This window comes from Saccoglossus kowalevskii, chromosome 9 (assembly GCF_978046115.1).
Source record: "Saccoglossus kowalevskii chromosome 9, keSacKowa6.1, whole genome shotgun sequence".
Taxonomy (NCBI): Eukaryota; Metazoa; Hemichordata; class Enteropneusta; family Harrimaniidae; genus Saccoglossus; species Saccoglossus kowalevskii.
In genome coordinates this window covers 15666090-15680317 of record NC_140649.1, presented here as the reverse complement: position 1 = coordinate 15680317, position 14228 = coordinate 15666090, and the positions used below count along the sequence as shown (strand labels likewise).

The window sequence follows — 14228 nt, the reverse complement described above, 5'->3', positions numbered from 1 at the left end:
ACATTCAGTTCATGTCACGTCACGTCACAAGTATACGATTATATGCCTTACTTATGTGTTCCCGATAAATAGGAAACGCCTTCATACGTCAACGTCCCATATGATCTAGTGGTTAGGATTTGGCGCACTCACCGCCATGGCCCGGGTTCATTTCCCGGCGTGAAAACACCAGTTTTATATTCCTGGTCAGTTGAACATCGCTGCTTGTACAAAATTCTCATAGACAATTTAATTAAAAGATATAAATTGGCCTCTCGTATTTGTTGGCTCATCAGAAGAGAATATATAATACTCGACATTCAGTTCATGTCACGTCACAAGTATCCGATTATATGCCTTAATATCCGATTATATGTTCAGTTCCCGGTGTGGGAACACCTGTTTTATATTCCTGGTCAGTTGAACATCGCAGCTTGTACAACATTCTCATAGACAATTTAATTAAAAGATATAAATTGGCCTCTCGTATTTGTTGGCTTGATTACAAGAGAATATATAATACTCGACATTCAGTTCATGTCACGTCACAAGTATCAGATTATATGCCTTACTTATGTGTTCCCGATAAATAGGAAACGCCTTCATACGTCAAGTCCCATATGATCTAGTGGTTAGGATTTGACGCTCTCACCGCCATGGCCCGGGTTCATTTCCCGGTGTGAGAACACCAGTTTTATATTCCTGGTCAGTTGAACATCGCAGCTTGTACAACATTCTCATAGACAATTTAATTAAAAGATATAAATTGGCCTCTCGTATTTGTTGGCTTGATTACAAGAGAATATATAATACTCGACATTCAGTTCATGTCACGTCACGTCACAAGTATCAGATTATATGCCTTACTTATGTGTTCCCGATAAATAGGAAACGCCTTCATACGTCAACGTCCCATATTGTCTAGTGGTTAGGATTTGGCGCTTTCACCGCCAAGGCCCGGGTTCAATTCCCGGTGTGGGAACATCTGTTTTAGATTCCTGGTCAGTTCAACATCGCAGCTTGTACAAAATTCTCATAGACAATTTAATTAAAAGATATAAATTGGCCTCTCGTATTTGTTGGCTTGATTACAAGAGAATATATAATACTCGACATTCAGTTCATGTCACGTCACGTCACAAGTATCAGATTATATGCCTTACTTATGTGTTCCCGATAAATAGGAAACGCCTTCATACGTCAACGTCCCATATGGTCTAGTGGTTAGGATTTGGCGCTTTCACCGCCAAGGCTCGGGTTCAATTCCCGGTGTGGGAACACCTGTTTTAGATTCCTGGTCAGTTGAACATCGCAGCTTGTACAAAATTCTCATAGACAATTTAATTAAAAGATATAAATTGGCCTCTCGTATTTGTTGGCTTGATTACAAGAGAATATATATAATTCACGACATTCAGTTCATGTCACGTCACGTCACAAGTATACGATTATATGCCTTACTTATGTGTTCCCGATAAATAGGAAACGCCTTCATACGTCAACGTCCCATATGATCTAGTGGTTAGGATTTGGCGCTCTCACCGCCATGGCCCGGGTTCATTTCCCGGTGTGAGAACACCAATTTTATATTCCTGGTCAGTTGAACATCGCAGCTTGTACAACATTCTCATAGACAATTTAATTAAAAGATATAAATTGGCCTCTCGTATTTGTTGGCTTGATTACAAGAGAATATATAATACTCGACATTCAGTTCATGTCACGTCACAAGTATCAGATTATATGCCTTACTTATGTGTTCCCGATAAATAGGAAACGCCTTCATACGTCAACGTCCCATATGGTCTAGTGGTTAGGATTTGGCGCTTTCACCGCCATGGCCCGAGTTCAATTCTCGGTGTGGGAACACCTGTTTTAGATTCCTGGTCAGTTGAACATCGCAGCTTGTACAAAATTCTCATAGACAATTTAATTAAAAGATATAAATTGGCCTCTCGTATTTGTTGGCTTGATTACAAGAGAATATATATAATTCACGACATTCAGTTCATGTCACGTCACGTCACAAGTATACGATTATATGCCTTACTTATGTGTTCCCGATAAATAGGAAACGCCTTCATACGTCAACGTCCCATATGATCTAGTGGTTAGGATTTGGCGCACTCACCGCCATGGCCCGGGTTCATTTCCCGGCGTGAAAACACCAGTTTTATATTCCTGGTCAGTTGAACATCGCTGCTTGTACAAAATTCTCATAGACAATTTAATTAAAAGATATAAATTGGCCTCTCGTATTTGTTGGCTCATCAGAAGAGAATATATAATACTCGACATTCAGTTCATGTCACGTCACAAGTATCCGATTATATGCCTTAATATCCGATTATATGTTCAGTTCCCGGTGTGGGAACACCTGTTTTATATTCCTGGTCAGTTGAACATCGCAGCTTGTACAACATTCTCATAGACAATTTAATTAAAAGATATAAATTGGCCTCTCGTATTTGTTGGCTTGATTACAAGAGAATATATAATACTCGACATTCAGTTCATGTCACGTCACAAGTATCAGATTATATGCCTTACTTATGTGTTCCCGATAAATAGGAAACGCCTTCATACGTCAAGTCCCATATGATCTAGTGGTTAGGATTTGACGCTCTCACCGCCATGGCTCGGGTTCATTTCCCGGTGTGAGAACACCAGTTTTATATTCCTGGTCAGTTGAACATCGCAGCTTGTACAACATTCTCATAGACAATTTAATTAAAAGATATAAATTGGCCTCTCGTATTTGTTGGCTTGATTACAAGAGAATATATAATACTCGACATTCAGTTCATGTCACGTCACGTCACAAGTATCAGATTATATGCCTTACTTATGTGTTCCCGATAAATAGGAAACGCCTTCATACGTCAACGTCCCATATTGTCTAGTGGTTAGGATTTGGCGCTTTCACCGCCAAGGCCCGGGTTCAATTCCCGGTGTGGGAACATCTGTTTTAGATTCCTGGTCAGTTCAACATCGCAGCTTGTACAAAATTCTCATAGACAATTTAATTAAAAGATATAAATTGGCCTCTCGTATTTGTTGGCTTGATTACAAGAGAATATATAATACTCGACATTCAGTTCATGTCACGTCACGTCACAAGTATCAGATTATATGCCTTACTTATGTGTTCCCGATAAATAGGAAACGCCTTCATACGTCAACGTCCCATATGGTCTAGTGGTTAGGATTTGGCGCTTTCGTCGCCAAGGCTCGGGTTCAATTCCCGGTGTGGGAACACCTGTTTTAGATTCCTGGTCAGTTGAACATCGCAGCTTGTACAAAATTCTCATAGACAATTTAATTAAAAGATATAAATTGGCCTCTCGTATTTGTTGGCTTGATTACAAGAGAATATATATAATTCACGACATTCAGTTCATGTCACGTCACGTCACAAGTATACGATTATATGCCTTACTTATGTGTTCCCGATAAATAGGAAACGCCTTCATACGTCAACGTCCCATATGATCTAGTGGTTAGGATTTGGCGCTCTCACCGCCATGGCCCGGGTTCATTTCCCGGTGTGAGAACACCAATTTTATATTCCTGGTCAGTTGAACATCGCAGCTTGTACAACATTCTCATAGACAATTTAATTAAAAGATATAAATTGGCCTCTCGTATTTGTTGGCTTGATTACAAGAGAATATATAATACTCGACATTCAGTTCATGTCACGTCACAAGTATCAGATTATATGCCTTACTTATGTGTTCCCGATAAATAGGAAACGCCTTCATACGTCAACGTCCCATATGGTCTAGTGGTTAGGATTTGGCGCTTTCACCGCCATGGCCCGAGTTCAATTCTCGGTGTGGGAACACCTGTTTTAGATTCCTGGTCAGTTGAACATCGCAGCTTGTACAAAATTCTCATAGACAATTTAATTAAAAGATATAAATTGGCCTCTCGTATTTGTTGGCTTGATTACAAGAGAATATATATAATTCACGACATTCAGTTCATGTCACGTCACGTCACAAGTATACGATTATATGCCTTACTTATGTGTTCCCGATAAATAGGAAACGCCTTCATACGTCAACGTCCCATATGATCTAGTGGTTAGGATTTGGCGCACTCACCGCCATGGCCCGGGTTCATTTCCCGGTGTAAAAACACCAGTTTTATATTCCTGGTCAGTTGAACATCGCAGCTTGTACAAAATTCTCATAGACAATTTAATTAAAAGATATAAATTGGCCTCTCGTATTTGTTGGCTCATCAGAAGAGAATATATAATACTCGACATTCAGTTCATGTCACGTCACAAGTATCCGATTATATGCCTTAATATCCGATTATATGTTCAGTTCCCGGTGTGGGAACACCTGTTTTATATTCCTGGTCAGTTGAACATCGCAGCTTGTACAACATTCTCATAGACAATTTAATTAAAAGATATAAATTGGCCTCTCGTATTTGTTGGCTTGATTACAAGAGAATATATAATACTCGACATTCAGTTCATGTCACGTCACAAGTATCAGATTATATGCCTTACTTATGTGTTCCCGATAAATAGGAAACGCCTTCATACGTCAACGTCCCATATGGTCTAGTGGTTAGGATTTGGCGCTTTCACCGCCAAGGCCCGGGTTCAATTCCCGGTGTGGGAACACCTGTTTTAGATTCCTGGTCAGTTGAACATCGCAGCTTGTACAACATTCTCATAGACAATTTAATTAAAAGATATAAATTGGCCTCTCGTATTTGTTGGCTTGATTACAAGAGAATATATATAATTCACGACATTCAGTTCATGTCACGTCACGTCACAAGTATACGATTATATGCCTTACTTATGTGTTCCCGATAAATAGGAAACGCCTTCATACGTCAAAGTACCATATGATCTAGTGGTTAGGATTTGGCGCTCTCACCGCCATGGCCCGGGTTCATTTCCCGGTGTGAGAACACCAGTTTTATATTCCTGGTCAGTTGAACATCGCAGCTTGTACAACATTCTCATAGACAATTTAATTAAAAGATATAAATTGGCCTCTCGTATTTGTTGGCTTGATTGCAAGAGAATATATAATACTCGACATTCAGTTCATGTCACGTCACAAGTATCAGATTATATGCCTTACTTATGTGTTCCCGATAAATAGGAAACGCCTTCATACGTCAATGTCCCATATGGTCTAGTGGTTAGGATTTGGCGCTTTTACCGCCAAGGCCCGGGTTCAATTCCCGGTGTGGGAACACCTGTTTTAGATTCCTGGTCAGTTGAACATCGCAGCTTGTACAAAATTCTCATAGACAATTTAATTAAAAGATATAAATTGGCCTCTCGTATTTGTTGGCTTGATTACAAGAGAATATATATAATTCACGACATTCAGTTCATGTCACGTCACGTCACAAGTATACGATTATATGCCTTACTTATGTGTTCCCGATAAATAGGAAACGCCTTCATACGTCAACGTCCCATATGATCTAGTGGTTAGGATTTGGCGCTCTCACCGCCATGGCCCGGGTTCATTTCCCGGTGTGAGAACACCAGTTTTATATTCCTGGTCAGTTGAACATCGCAGCTTGTACAACATTCTCATAGACAATTTAATTAAAAGATATAAATTGGCCTCTCGTATTTGTTGGCTTGATTACAAGAGAATATATATAATTCACGACATTCAGTTCATGTCACGTCACGTCACAAGTATACGATTATATGCCTTACTTATGTGTTCCCGATAAATAGGAAACGCCTTCATACGTCAACGTCCCATATGATCTAGTGGTTAGGATTTGGCGCTTTCACCGCCAAGGCCCGGGTTCAATTCCCGGTGTGAGAACACCAGATTTATATTCCTGGTCAGTTGATCATCGCAGCTTGTACAACATTCTCATAGACAATTTAATTAAAAGATATAAATTGGCCTCTCGTATTTGTTGGCTTGATTACAAGAGAATATATAATACTCGACATTCAGTTCATGTCACGTCACGTCACAAGTATCAGATTATATGCCTTACTTATGTGTTCCCGATAAATAGGAAACGCCTTCATACGTCAACGTCCCATATGGTCTAGTGGTTAGGATTTGGCGCTTTCAACGCCAAGGCCCGGGTTCAATTCCCGGTGTGGGAACACCAGTTTTATATTCCTGGTCAGTTGAACATCGCAGCTTGTACAACATTCTCATAGACAATTTAATTAAAAGATATAGATTGGCCTCTCGTATTTGTTGGCTTGATTACAAGAGAATATATAATACTCGACATTCAGTTCATGTCACGTCACAAGTATCAGATTATATGCCTTACTTATGTGTTCCTGTTAAATAGGAAACGCCTTCATACTTCAACGTCCCATATGGTCTAGTGGTTAGGATTTGGCGCTTTCACCGCCAAGGCCCGGGTTCAATTCCCGTTGTGGGAACACCTGTTTTAGATTCCTGGTCAGTTGAACATCGCAGCTTGTACAAAATTCTCATAGACAATTTAATTAAAAGATATAAATTGGCCTCTCGTATTTGTTGGCTTGATTACAAGAGAATATATATAATTCACGACATTCAGTTCATGTCACGTCACGTCACAAGTATACGATTATATGCCTTACTTATGTGTTCCCGATAAATAGGAAACGCCTTCATACGTCAACGTCCGATATGATCTAGTGGTTAGGATTTGGCGCACTCACCGCCATGGCCCGGGTGCATTTCCCGGTGTGAAAACACCAGTTTTATATTCCTGGTCAGTTGAACATCGCAGCTTGTACAAAATTCTCATAGACAATTTAATTAAAAGATATAAATTGGCCTCTCGTATTTGTTGGCTCATCAGAAGAGAATATATCATACTCGACATTCAGTTCATGTCACGTCACAAGTATCCGATTATATGCCTTAATATCCGATTATATGTTCAGTTCCCGGTGTGGGAACACCTGTTTTATATTCCTGGTCAGTTGAACATCGCAGCTTGTACAACATTCTCATAAACAATTTAATTAAAAGATATAAATTGGCCTCTCGTATTTGTTGGCTTGATTACAAGAGAATATATAATACTCGACATTCAGTTCATGTCACGTCACGTCACAAGTATCAGATTATATGCCTTACTTATGTGTTCCCGATAAATAGGAAACGCCTTCATACGTCAACGTCCCATACTGTCTAGTGGTTAGGATTTGGCGCTTTCACCGCCAAGGCCCGGGTTCAATTCCCGGTGTGGGAACATCTGTTTTAGATTCCTGGTCAGTTCAACATCGCAGCTTGTACAAAATTCTCATAGACAATTTAATTAAAAGATATAAATTGGCCTCTCGTATTTGTTGGCTTGATTACAAGAGAATATATAATACTCGACATTCAGTTCATGTCACGTCACGTCACAAGTATCAGATTATATGCCTTACTTATGTGTTCCCGATAAATAGGAAACGCCTTCATACGTCAACGTCCCATATGGTCTAGTGGTTAGGATTTGGCGCTTTCATCGCCAAGGCTCGGGTTCAATTCCCGGTGTGGGAACACCTGTTTTAGATTCCTGGTCAGTTGAACATCGCAGCTTGTACAAAATTCTCATAGACAATTTAATTAAAAGATATAAATTGGCCTCTCGTATTTGTTGGCTTGATTACAAGAGAATATATATAATTCACGACATTCAGTTCATGTCACGTCACGTCACAAGTATACGATTATATGCCTTACTTATGTGTTCCCGATAAATAGGAAACGCCTTCATACGTCAACGTCCCATATGATCTAGTGGTTAGGATTTGGCGCTCTCACCGCCATGGCCCGGGTTCATTTCCCGGTGTGAGAACACCAATTTTATATTCCTGGTCAGTTGAACATCGCAGCTTGTACAACATTCTCATAGACAATTTAATTAAAAGATATAAATTGGCCTCTCGTATTTGTTGGCTTGATTACAAGAGAATATATAATACTCGACATTCAGTTCATGTCACGTCACAAGTATCAGATTATATGCCTTACTTATGTGTTCCCGATAAATAGGAAACGCCTTCATACGTCAACGTCCCATATGGTCTAGTGGTTAGGATTTGGCGCTTTCACCGCCATGGCCCGAGTTCAATTCTCGGTGTGGGAACACCTGTTTTAGATTCCTGGTCAGTTGAACATCGCAGCTTGTACAAAATTCTCATAGACAATTTAATTAAAAGATATAAATTGGCCTCTCGTATTTGTTGGCTTGATTACAAGAGAATATATATAATTCACGACATTCAGTTCATGTCACGTCACGTCACAAGTATACGATTATATGCCTTACTTATGTGTTCCCGATAAATAGGAAACGCCTTCATACGTCAACGTCCCATATGATCTAGTGGTTAGGATTTGGCGCACTCACCGCCATGGCCCGGGTTCATTTCCCGGTGTAAAAACACCAGTTTTATATTCCTGGTCAGTTGAACATCGCAGCTTGTACAAAATTCTCATAGACAATTTAATTAAAAGATATAAATTGGCCTCTCGTATTTGTTGGCTCATCAGAAGAGAATATATAATACTCGACATTCAGTTCATGTCACGTCACAAGTATCCGATTATATGCCTTAATATCCGATTATATGTTCAGTTCCCGGTGTGGGAACACCTGTTTTATATTCCTGGTCAGTTGAACATCGCAGCTTGTACAACATTCTCATAGACAATTTAATTAAAAGATATAAATTGGCCTCTCGTATTTGTTGGCTTGATTACAAGAGAATATATAATACTCGACATTCAGTTCATGTCACGTCACAAGTATCAGATTATATGCCTTACTTATGTGTTCCCGATAAATAGGAAACGCCTTCATACGTCAACGTCCCATATGGTCTAGTGGTTAGGATTTGGCGCTTTCACCGCCAAGGCCCGGGTTCAATTCCCGGTGTGGGAACACCTGTTTTAGATTCCTGGTCAGTTGAACATCGCAGCTTGTACAAAATTCTCATAGACAATTTAATTAAAAGATATAAATTGGCCTCTCGTATTTGTTGGCTTGATTACAAGAGAATATATATAATTCACGACATTCAGTTCATGTCACGTCACGTCACAAGTATACGATTATATGCCTTACTTATGTGTTCCCGATAAATAGGAAACGCCTTCATATGTCAAAGTCCCATATGATCTAGTGGTTAGGATTTGGCGCTCTCACCGCCATGGCCCGGGTTCATTTCCCGGTGTGAGAACACCAGTTTTATATTCCTGGTCAGTTGAACATCGCAGCTTGTACAACATTCTCATAGACAATTTAATTAAAAGATATAAATTGGCCTCTCGTATTTGTTGGCTTGATTACAAGAGAATATATAATACTCGACATTCAGTTCATGTCACGTCACAAGTATCAGATTATATGCCTTACTTATGTGTTCCCGATAAATAGGAAACGCCTTCATACGTCAATGTCCCATATGATCTAGTGGTTAGGATTTGGCGCTTTCACCGCCAAGGCCCGGGTTCAATTCCCGGTGTGGGAACACCTGTTTTAGATTCCTGGTCAGTTGAACATCGCAGCTTGTACAAAATTCTCATAGACAATTTAATTAAAAGATATAAATTGGCCTCTCGTATTTGTTGGCTTGATTACAAGAGAATATATATAATTCACGACATTCAGTTCATGTCACGTCACGTCACAAGTATACGATTATATGCCTTACTTATGTGTTCCCGATAAATAGGAAACGCCTTCATACGTCAACGTCCCATATGATCTAGTGGTTAGGATTTGGCGCTCTCACCGCCATGGCCCGGGTTCATTTCCCGGTGTGAGAACACCAGTTTTATATTCCTGGTCAGTTGAACATCGCAGCTTGTACAAAATTCTCATAGACAATTTAATTAAAAGATATAAATTGGCCTCTCGTATTTGTTGGCTTGATTACAAGAGAATATATAATACTCGACATTCAGTTCATGTCACGTCACAAGTATCAGATTATATGCCTTACTTATGTGTTCCCGATAAATAGGAAACGCCTTCATACGTCAACGTCCCATATGGTCTAGTGGTTAGGATTTGGCGCTTTCACCGCCAAGGCTCGGGTTCAATTCTCGGTGTGGGAACACCTGTTTTAGATTCCTGGTCAGTTGAACATCGCAGCTTGTACAAAATTCTCATAGACAATTTAATTAAAAGATATAAATTGGCCTCTCGTATTTGTTGGCTTGATTACAAGAGAATATATATAATTCACGACATTCAGTTCATGTCACGTCACGTCACAAGTATACGATTATATGCCTTACTTATGTGTTCCCGATAAATAGGAAACGCCTTCATACGTCAACGTCCCATATGATCTAGTGGTTAGGATTTGGCGCTCTCACCGCCATGGCCCGGGTTCATTTCCCGGTGTGAGAACACCAGATTTATATTCCTGGTCAGTTGAACATCGCAGCTTGTACAACATTCTCATAGACAATTTAATTAAAAGATATAAATTGGCCTCTCGTATTTGTTGGCTTGATTACAAGAGAATATATAATACTCGACATTCAGTTCATGTCACGTCACGTCACAAGTATCAGATTATATGCCTTACTTATGTGTTCCCGATAAATAGGAAACGCCTTCATACGTCAACGTCCCATATGGTCTAGTGGTTAGGATTTGGCGCTTTCAACGCCAAGGCCCGGGTTCAATTCCCGGTGTGGGAACACCAGTTTTATATTCCTGGTCAGTTGAACATCGCAGCTTGTACAACATTCTCATAGACAATTTAATTAAAAGATATAGATTGGCCTCTCGTATTTGTTGGCTTGATTACAAGAGAATATATAATACTCGACATTCAGTTCATGTCACGTCACAAGTATCAGATTATATGCCTTACTTATGTGTTCCTGTTAAATAGGAAACGCCTTCATACTTCAACGTCCCATATGGTCTAGTGGTTAGGATTTGGCGCTTTCACCGCCAAGGCCCGGGTTCAATTCCCGTTGTGGGAACACCTGTTTTAGATTCCTGGTCAGTTGAACATCGCAGCTTGTACAAAATTCTCATAGACAATTTAATTAAAAGATATAAATTGGCCTCTCGTATTTGTTGGCTTGATTACAAGAGAATATATATAATTCACGACATTCAGTTCATGTCACGTCACGTCACAAGTATACGATTATATGCCTTACTTATGTGTTCCCGATAAATAGGAAACGCCTTCATACGTCAACGTCCCATATGATCTAGTGGTTAGGATTTGGCGCACTCACCGCCATGGCCCGGGTGCATTTCCCGGTGTGAAAACACCAGTTTTATATTCCTGGTCAGTTGAACATCGCAGCTTGTACAAAATTCTCATATACAATTTAATTAAAAGATATAAATTGGCCTCTCGTATTTGTTGGCTCATCAGAAGAGAATATATCATACTCGACATTCAGTTCATGTCACGTCACAAGTATCCGATTATATGCCTTAATATCCGATTATATGTTCAGTTCCCGGTGTGGGAACACCTGTTTTATATTCCTGGTCAGTTGAACATCGCAGCTTGTACAACATTCTCATAAACAATTTAATTAAAAGATATAAATTGGCCTCTCGTATTTGTTGGCTTGATTACAAGAGAATATATAATACTCGACATTCAGTTCATGTCACGTCACAAGTATCAGATTATATGCCTTACTTATGTGTTCCCGTTAAATAGGAAACGCCTTCATACTTCAACGTCCCATATGGTCTAGTGGTTAGGATTTGGCGCTTTCACCGCCAAGGCCCTGGTTCAATTCCCGGTGTGGGAACATCTATTTTAGATTCCTGGTCAGTTCAACATCGCAGCTTGTACAAAATTCTCATAGACAATTTAATTAAAAGATATAAATTGGCCTCTCGTATTTGTTGGCTTGATTACAAGAGAATATATATAATTCACGACATTCAGTTCATGTCACGTCACGTCACAAGTATACGATTATATGCCTTACTTATGTGTTCCCGATAAATAGGATACGCCTTCATACGTTAACGTCCCATATGGTCTAGTGGTTAGGATTTGGCGCTTTCACCGCCAAGGCCCGGGTTCAATTCCCGGTGTGGGAACACCTGTTTTAGATTCCTGGTCAGTTGAACATCGCAGCTTGTACAAAATTCTCATAGACAATTTAATTAAAAGATATAAATTGGCCTCTCGTATTTGTTGGCTTGATTACAAGAGAATATATATAATTCACGACATTCAGTTCATGTCACGTCACGTCACAAGTATACGATTATATGCCTTACTTATGTGTTCCCGATAAATAGGAAACGCCTTCATACGTCAACGTCCCATATGATCTAGTGGTTAGGATTTGGCGCTCTCACCGCCATGGCCCGGGTTCATTTCCCGGTGTGAGAACACCAGTTTTATATTCCTGGTCAGTTGAACATCGCAGCTTGTACAACATTCTCATAGACAATTTAATTAAAAGATATAAATTGGCCTCTCGTATTTGTTGGCTTGATTACAAGAGAATATATAATACTCGACATTCAGTTCATGTCACGTCACAAGTATCAGATTATATGCCTTACTTATGTGTTCCCGATAAATAGGAAACGCCTTCATATGTCAACGTCCCATATGGTCTAGTGGTTAGGATTTGGCGCTTTCACCGCCAAGGCCCGTGTTCAATTCCCGGTGTGGGAACACCTGTTTTAGATTCCTGGTCAGTTGAACATCGCAGCTTGTACAAAATTCTCATAGACAATTTAATTAAAAGATATAAATTGGCCTCTCGTATTTGTTGGCTTGATTACAAGAGAATATATATAATTCACGACATTCAGTTCATGTCACGTCACGTCACAAGTATACGATTATATGCCTTACTTATGTGTTCCCGATAAATAGGAAACGCCTTCATACGTCAACGTCCCATATGATCTAGTGGTTAGGATTTGGCGCACTCACCGCCATGGCCCGGGTTCATTTCCCGGTGTGAAAACACCAGTTTTATATTCCTGGTCAGTTGAACATCGCAGCTTGTACAAAATTCTCATAGACAATTTAATTAAAAGATATAAATTGGCCTCTCGTATTTGTTGGCTCATCAGAAGAGAATATATAATACTCGACATTCAGTTCATGTCACGTCACAAGTATCAGATTATATGCCTTAATATCCGATTATATGTTCAGTTCCCGGTGTGGGAACACCTGTTTTATATTCCTGGTCAGTTGAACATCGCAGCTTGTACAACATTCTCATAGACAATTTAATTAAAAGATATAAATTGGCCTCTCGTATTTGTTGGCTTGATTACAAGAGAATAAATAATAATCGACATTCAGTTCATGTCACGTCACAAGTATCAGATTATATGCCTTACTTATGTGTTCCCGTTAAATAGGAAACGCCTTCATACGTCAACGTCCCATATGATCTAGTGGTTAGGATTTGGCGCTCTCACCGCCATGGCCCGGGTTCATTTCCCGGTGTGAGAACACCAGTTTTATATTGCTGGTCAGTTGAACATCGCAGCTTGTACAACATTCTCATAGACAATTTAATTAAAAGATATAAATTGGCCTCTCGTATTTGTTGGCTTGATTACAAGAGAATATATAATACTCGACATTCAGTTCATGTCACGTCACAAGTATCAGATTATATGCCTTACTTATGTGTTCCCGTTAAATAGGAAACGACTTCAACGTCCCATATGGTCTAGTGGTTAGGATTTGGCGCTTTCACCGCCAAGGCCCGGGTTCAATTCCCGTTGTGGGAACACCTGTTTTAGATTCCTGGTCAGTTGAACATCGCAGCTTGTACAACATTCTCATAGACAATTTAATTAAAAGATATAAATTGGCCTCTCGTATTTGTTGGCTTGATTACAAGAGAATATATAATACTCGACATTCAGTTCATGTCACGTCACAAGTATCAGATTATATGCCTTACTTATGTGTTCCCGATAAATAGGAAACGCCTTCATACATCAACGTCCCATATGATCTAGTGGTTAGGATTTGGCGCTCTCACCGCCATGGCCCGGGTTCAATTCCCGGTGTGGGAACACCAGTTTTATATTCCTGGTCAGTTGAACATCGCAGCTTGTATACAATTCTCAGAGACAATTTAATTAAAAGATATAAATTGGCCTCTCGTATTTGTTGCCTTATTACAAGAGAATATGTAATACACGACGTGCAGTTCATGTCAGAAGTATCCGATTGCATGCCATACTTGTGTTTTCCCGATAAATAGGAATCGCCTTCCAATGCCATCGTCCCATATGGTCTA

The 14228-nt window shown here is 39.7% G+C and overlaps 15 non-coding genes across 15 annotated transcripts; all 15 read left to right on the top strand.

Moving 5' to 3' along the window:
* The first annotated feature begins 889 nt into the window (after positions 1 to 889).
* TRNAE-UUC (transfer RNA glutamic acid (anticodon UUC)) lies at positions 890 to 961 on the top strand. The gene has a single exon. It is a non-coding gene; the product is annotated as a tRNA-Glu (tRNA).
* A 224-nt stretch (positions 962 to 1185) lies between these two features.
* On the top strand, positions 1186 to 1257 carry TRNAE-UUC (transfer RNA glutamic acid (anticodon UUC)). The gene has a single exon. It is a non-coding gene; the product is annotated as a tRNA-Glu (tRNA).
* A 517-nt stretch (positions 1258 to 1774) lies between these two features.
* On the top strand, positions 1775 to 1846 carry TRNAE-UUC (transfer RNA glutamic acid (anticodon UUC)). The gene has a single exon. It is a non-coding gene; the product is annotated as a tRNA-Glu (tRNA).
* A 1021-nt stretch (positions 1847 to 2867) lies between these two features.
* Positions 2868 to 2939, top strand: TRNAE-UUC (transfer RNA glutamic acid (anticodon UUC)). The gene has a single exon. It is a non-coding gene; the product is annotated as a tRNA-Glu (tRNA).
* Positions 2940 to 3752: 813 nt separating this feature from the next.
* TRNAE-UUC (transfer RNA glutamic acid (anticodon UUC)) lies at positions 3753 to 3824 on the top strand. Its single transcript has one exon. It is a non-coding gene; the product is annotated as a tRNA-Glu (tRNA).
* Positions 3825 to 4550: 726 nt separating this feature from the next.
* Positions 4551 to 4622, top strand: TRNAE-UUC (transfer RNA glutamic acid (anticodon UUC)). The gene has a single exon. It is a non-coding gene; the product is annotated as a tRNA-Glu (tRNA).
* A 517-nt stretch (positions 4623 to 5139) lies between these two features.
* Positions 5140 to 5211, top strand: TRNAK-UUU (transfer RNA lysine (anticodon UUU)). The gene has a single exon. It is a non-coding gene; the product is annotated as a tRNA-Lys (tRNA).
* An 820-nt stretch (positions 5212 to 6031) lies between these two features.
* On the top strand, positions 6032 to 6103 carry TRNAE-UUC (transfer RNA glutamic acid (anticodon UUC)). The gene has a single exon. It is a non-coding gene; the product is annotated as a tRNA-Glu (tRNA).
* Positions 6104 to 7421: 1318 nt separating this feature from the next.
* TRNAE-UUC (transfer RNA glutamic acid (anticodon UUC)) lies at positions 7422 to 7493 on the top strand. The gene has a single exon. It is a non-coding gene; the product is annotated as a tRNA-Glu (tRNA).
* Positions 7494 to 8010: 517 nt separating this feature from the next.
* On the top strand, positions 8011 to 8082 carry TRNAE-UUC (transfer RNA glutamic acid (anticodon UUC)). The gene has a single exon. It is a non-coding gene; the product is annotated as a tRNA-Glu (tRNA).
* A 726-nt stretch (positions 8083 to 8808) lies between these two features.
* TRNAE-UUC (transfer RNA glutamic acid (anticodon UUC)) lies at positions 8809 to 8880 on the top strand. Its single transcript has one exon. It is a non-coding gene; the product is annotated as a tRNA-Glu (tRNA).
* Positions 8881 to 9397: 517 nt separating this feature from the next.
* Positions 9398 to 9469, top strand: TRNAE-UUC (transfer RNA glutamic acid (anticodon UUC)). The gene has a single exon. It is a non-coding gene; the product is annotated as a tRNA-Glu (tRNA).
* A 1111-nt stretch (positions 9470 to 10580) lies between these two features.
* On the top strand, positions 10581 to 10652 carry TRNAE-UUC (transfer RNA glutamic acid (anticodon UUC)). Its single transcript has one exon. It is a non-coding gene; the product is annotated as a tRNA-Glu (tRNA).
* Positions 10653 to 11967: 1315 nt separating this feature from the next.
* On the top strand, positions 11968 to 12039 carry TRNAE-UUC (transfer RNA glutamic acid (anticodon UUC)). The gene has a single exon. It is a non-coding gene; the product is annotated as a tRNA-Glu (tRNA).
* Positions 12040 to 13929: 1890 nt separating this feature from the next.
* On the top strand, positions 13930 to 14001 carry TRNAE-CUC (transfer RNA glutamic acid (anticodon CUC)). The gene has a single exon. It is a non-coding gene; the product is annotated as a tRNA-Glu (tRNA).
* The last annotated feature ends 227 nt before the right edge of the window (positions 14002 to 14228 follow it).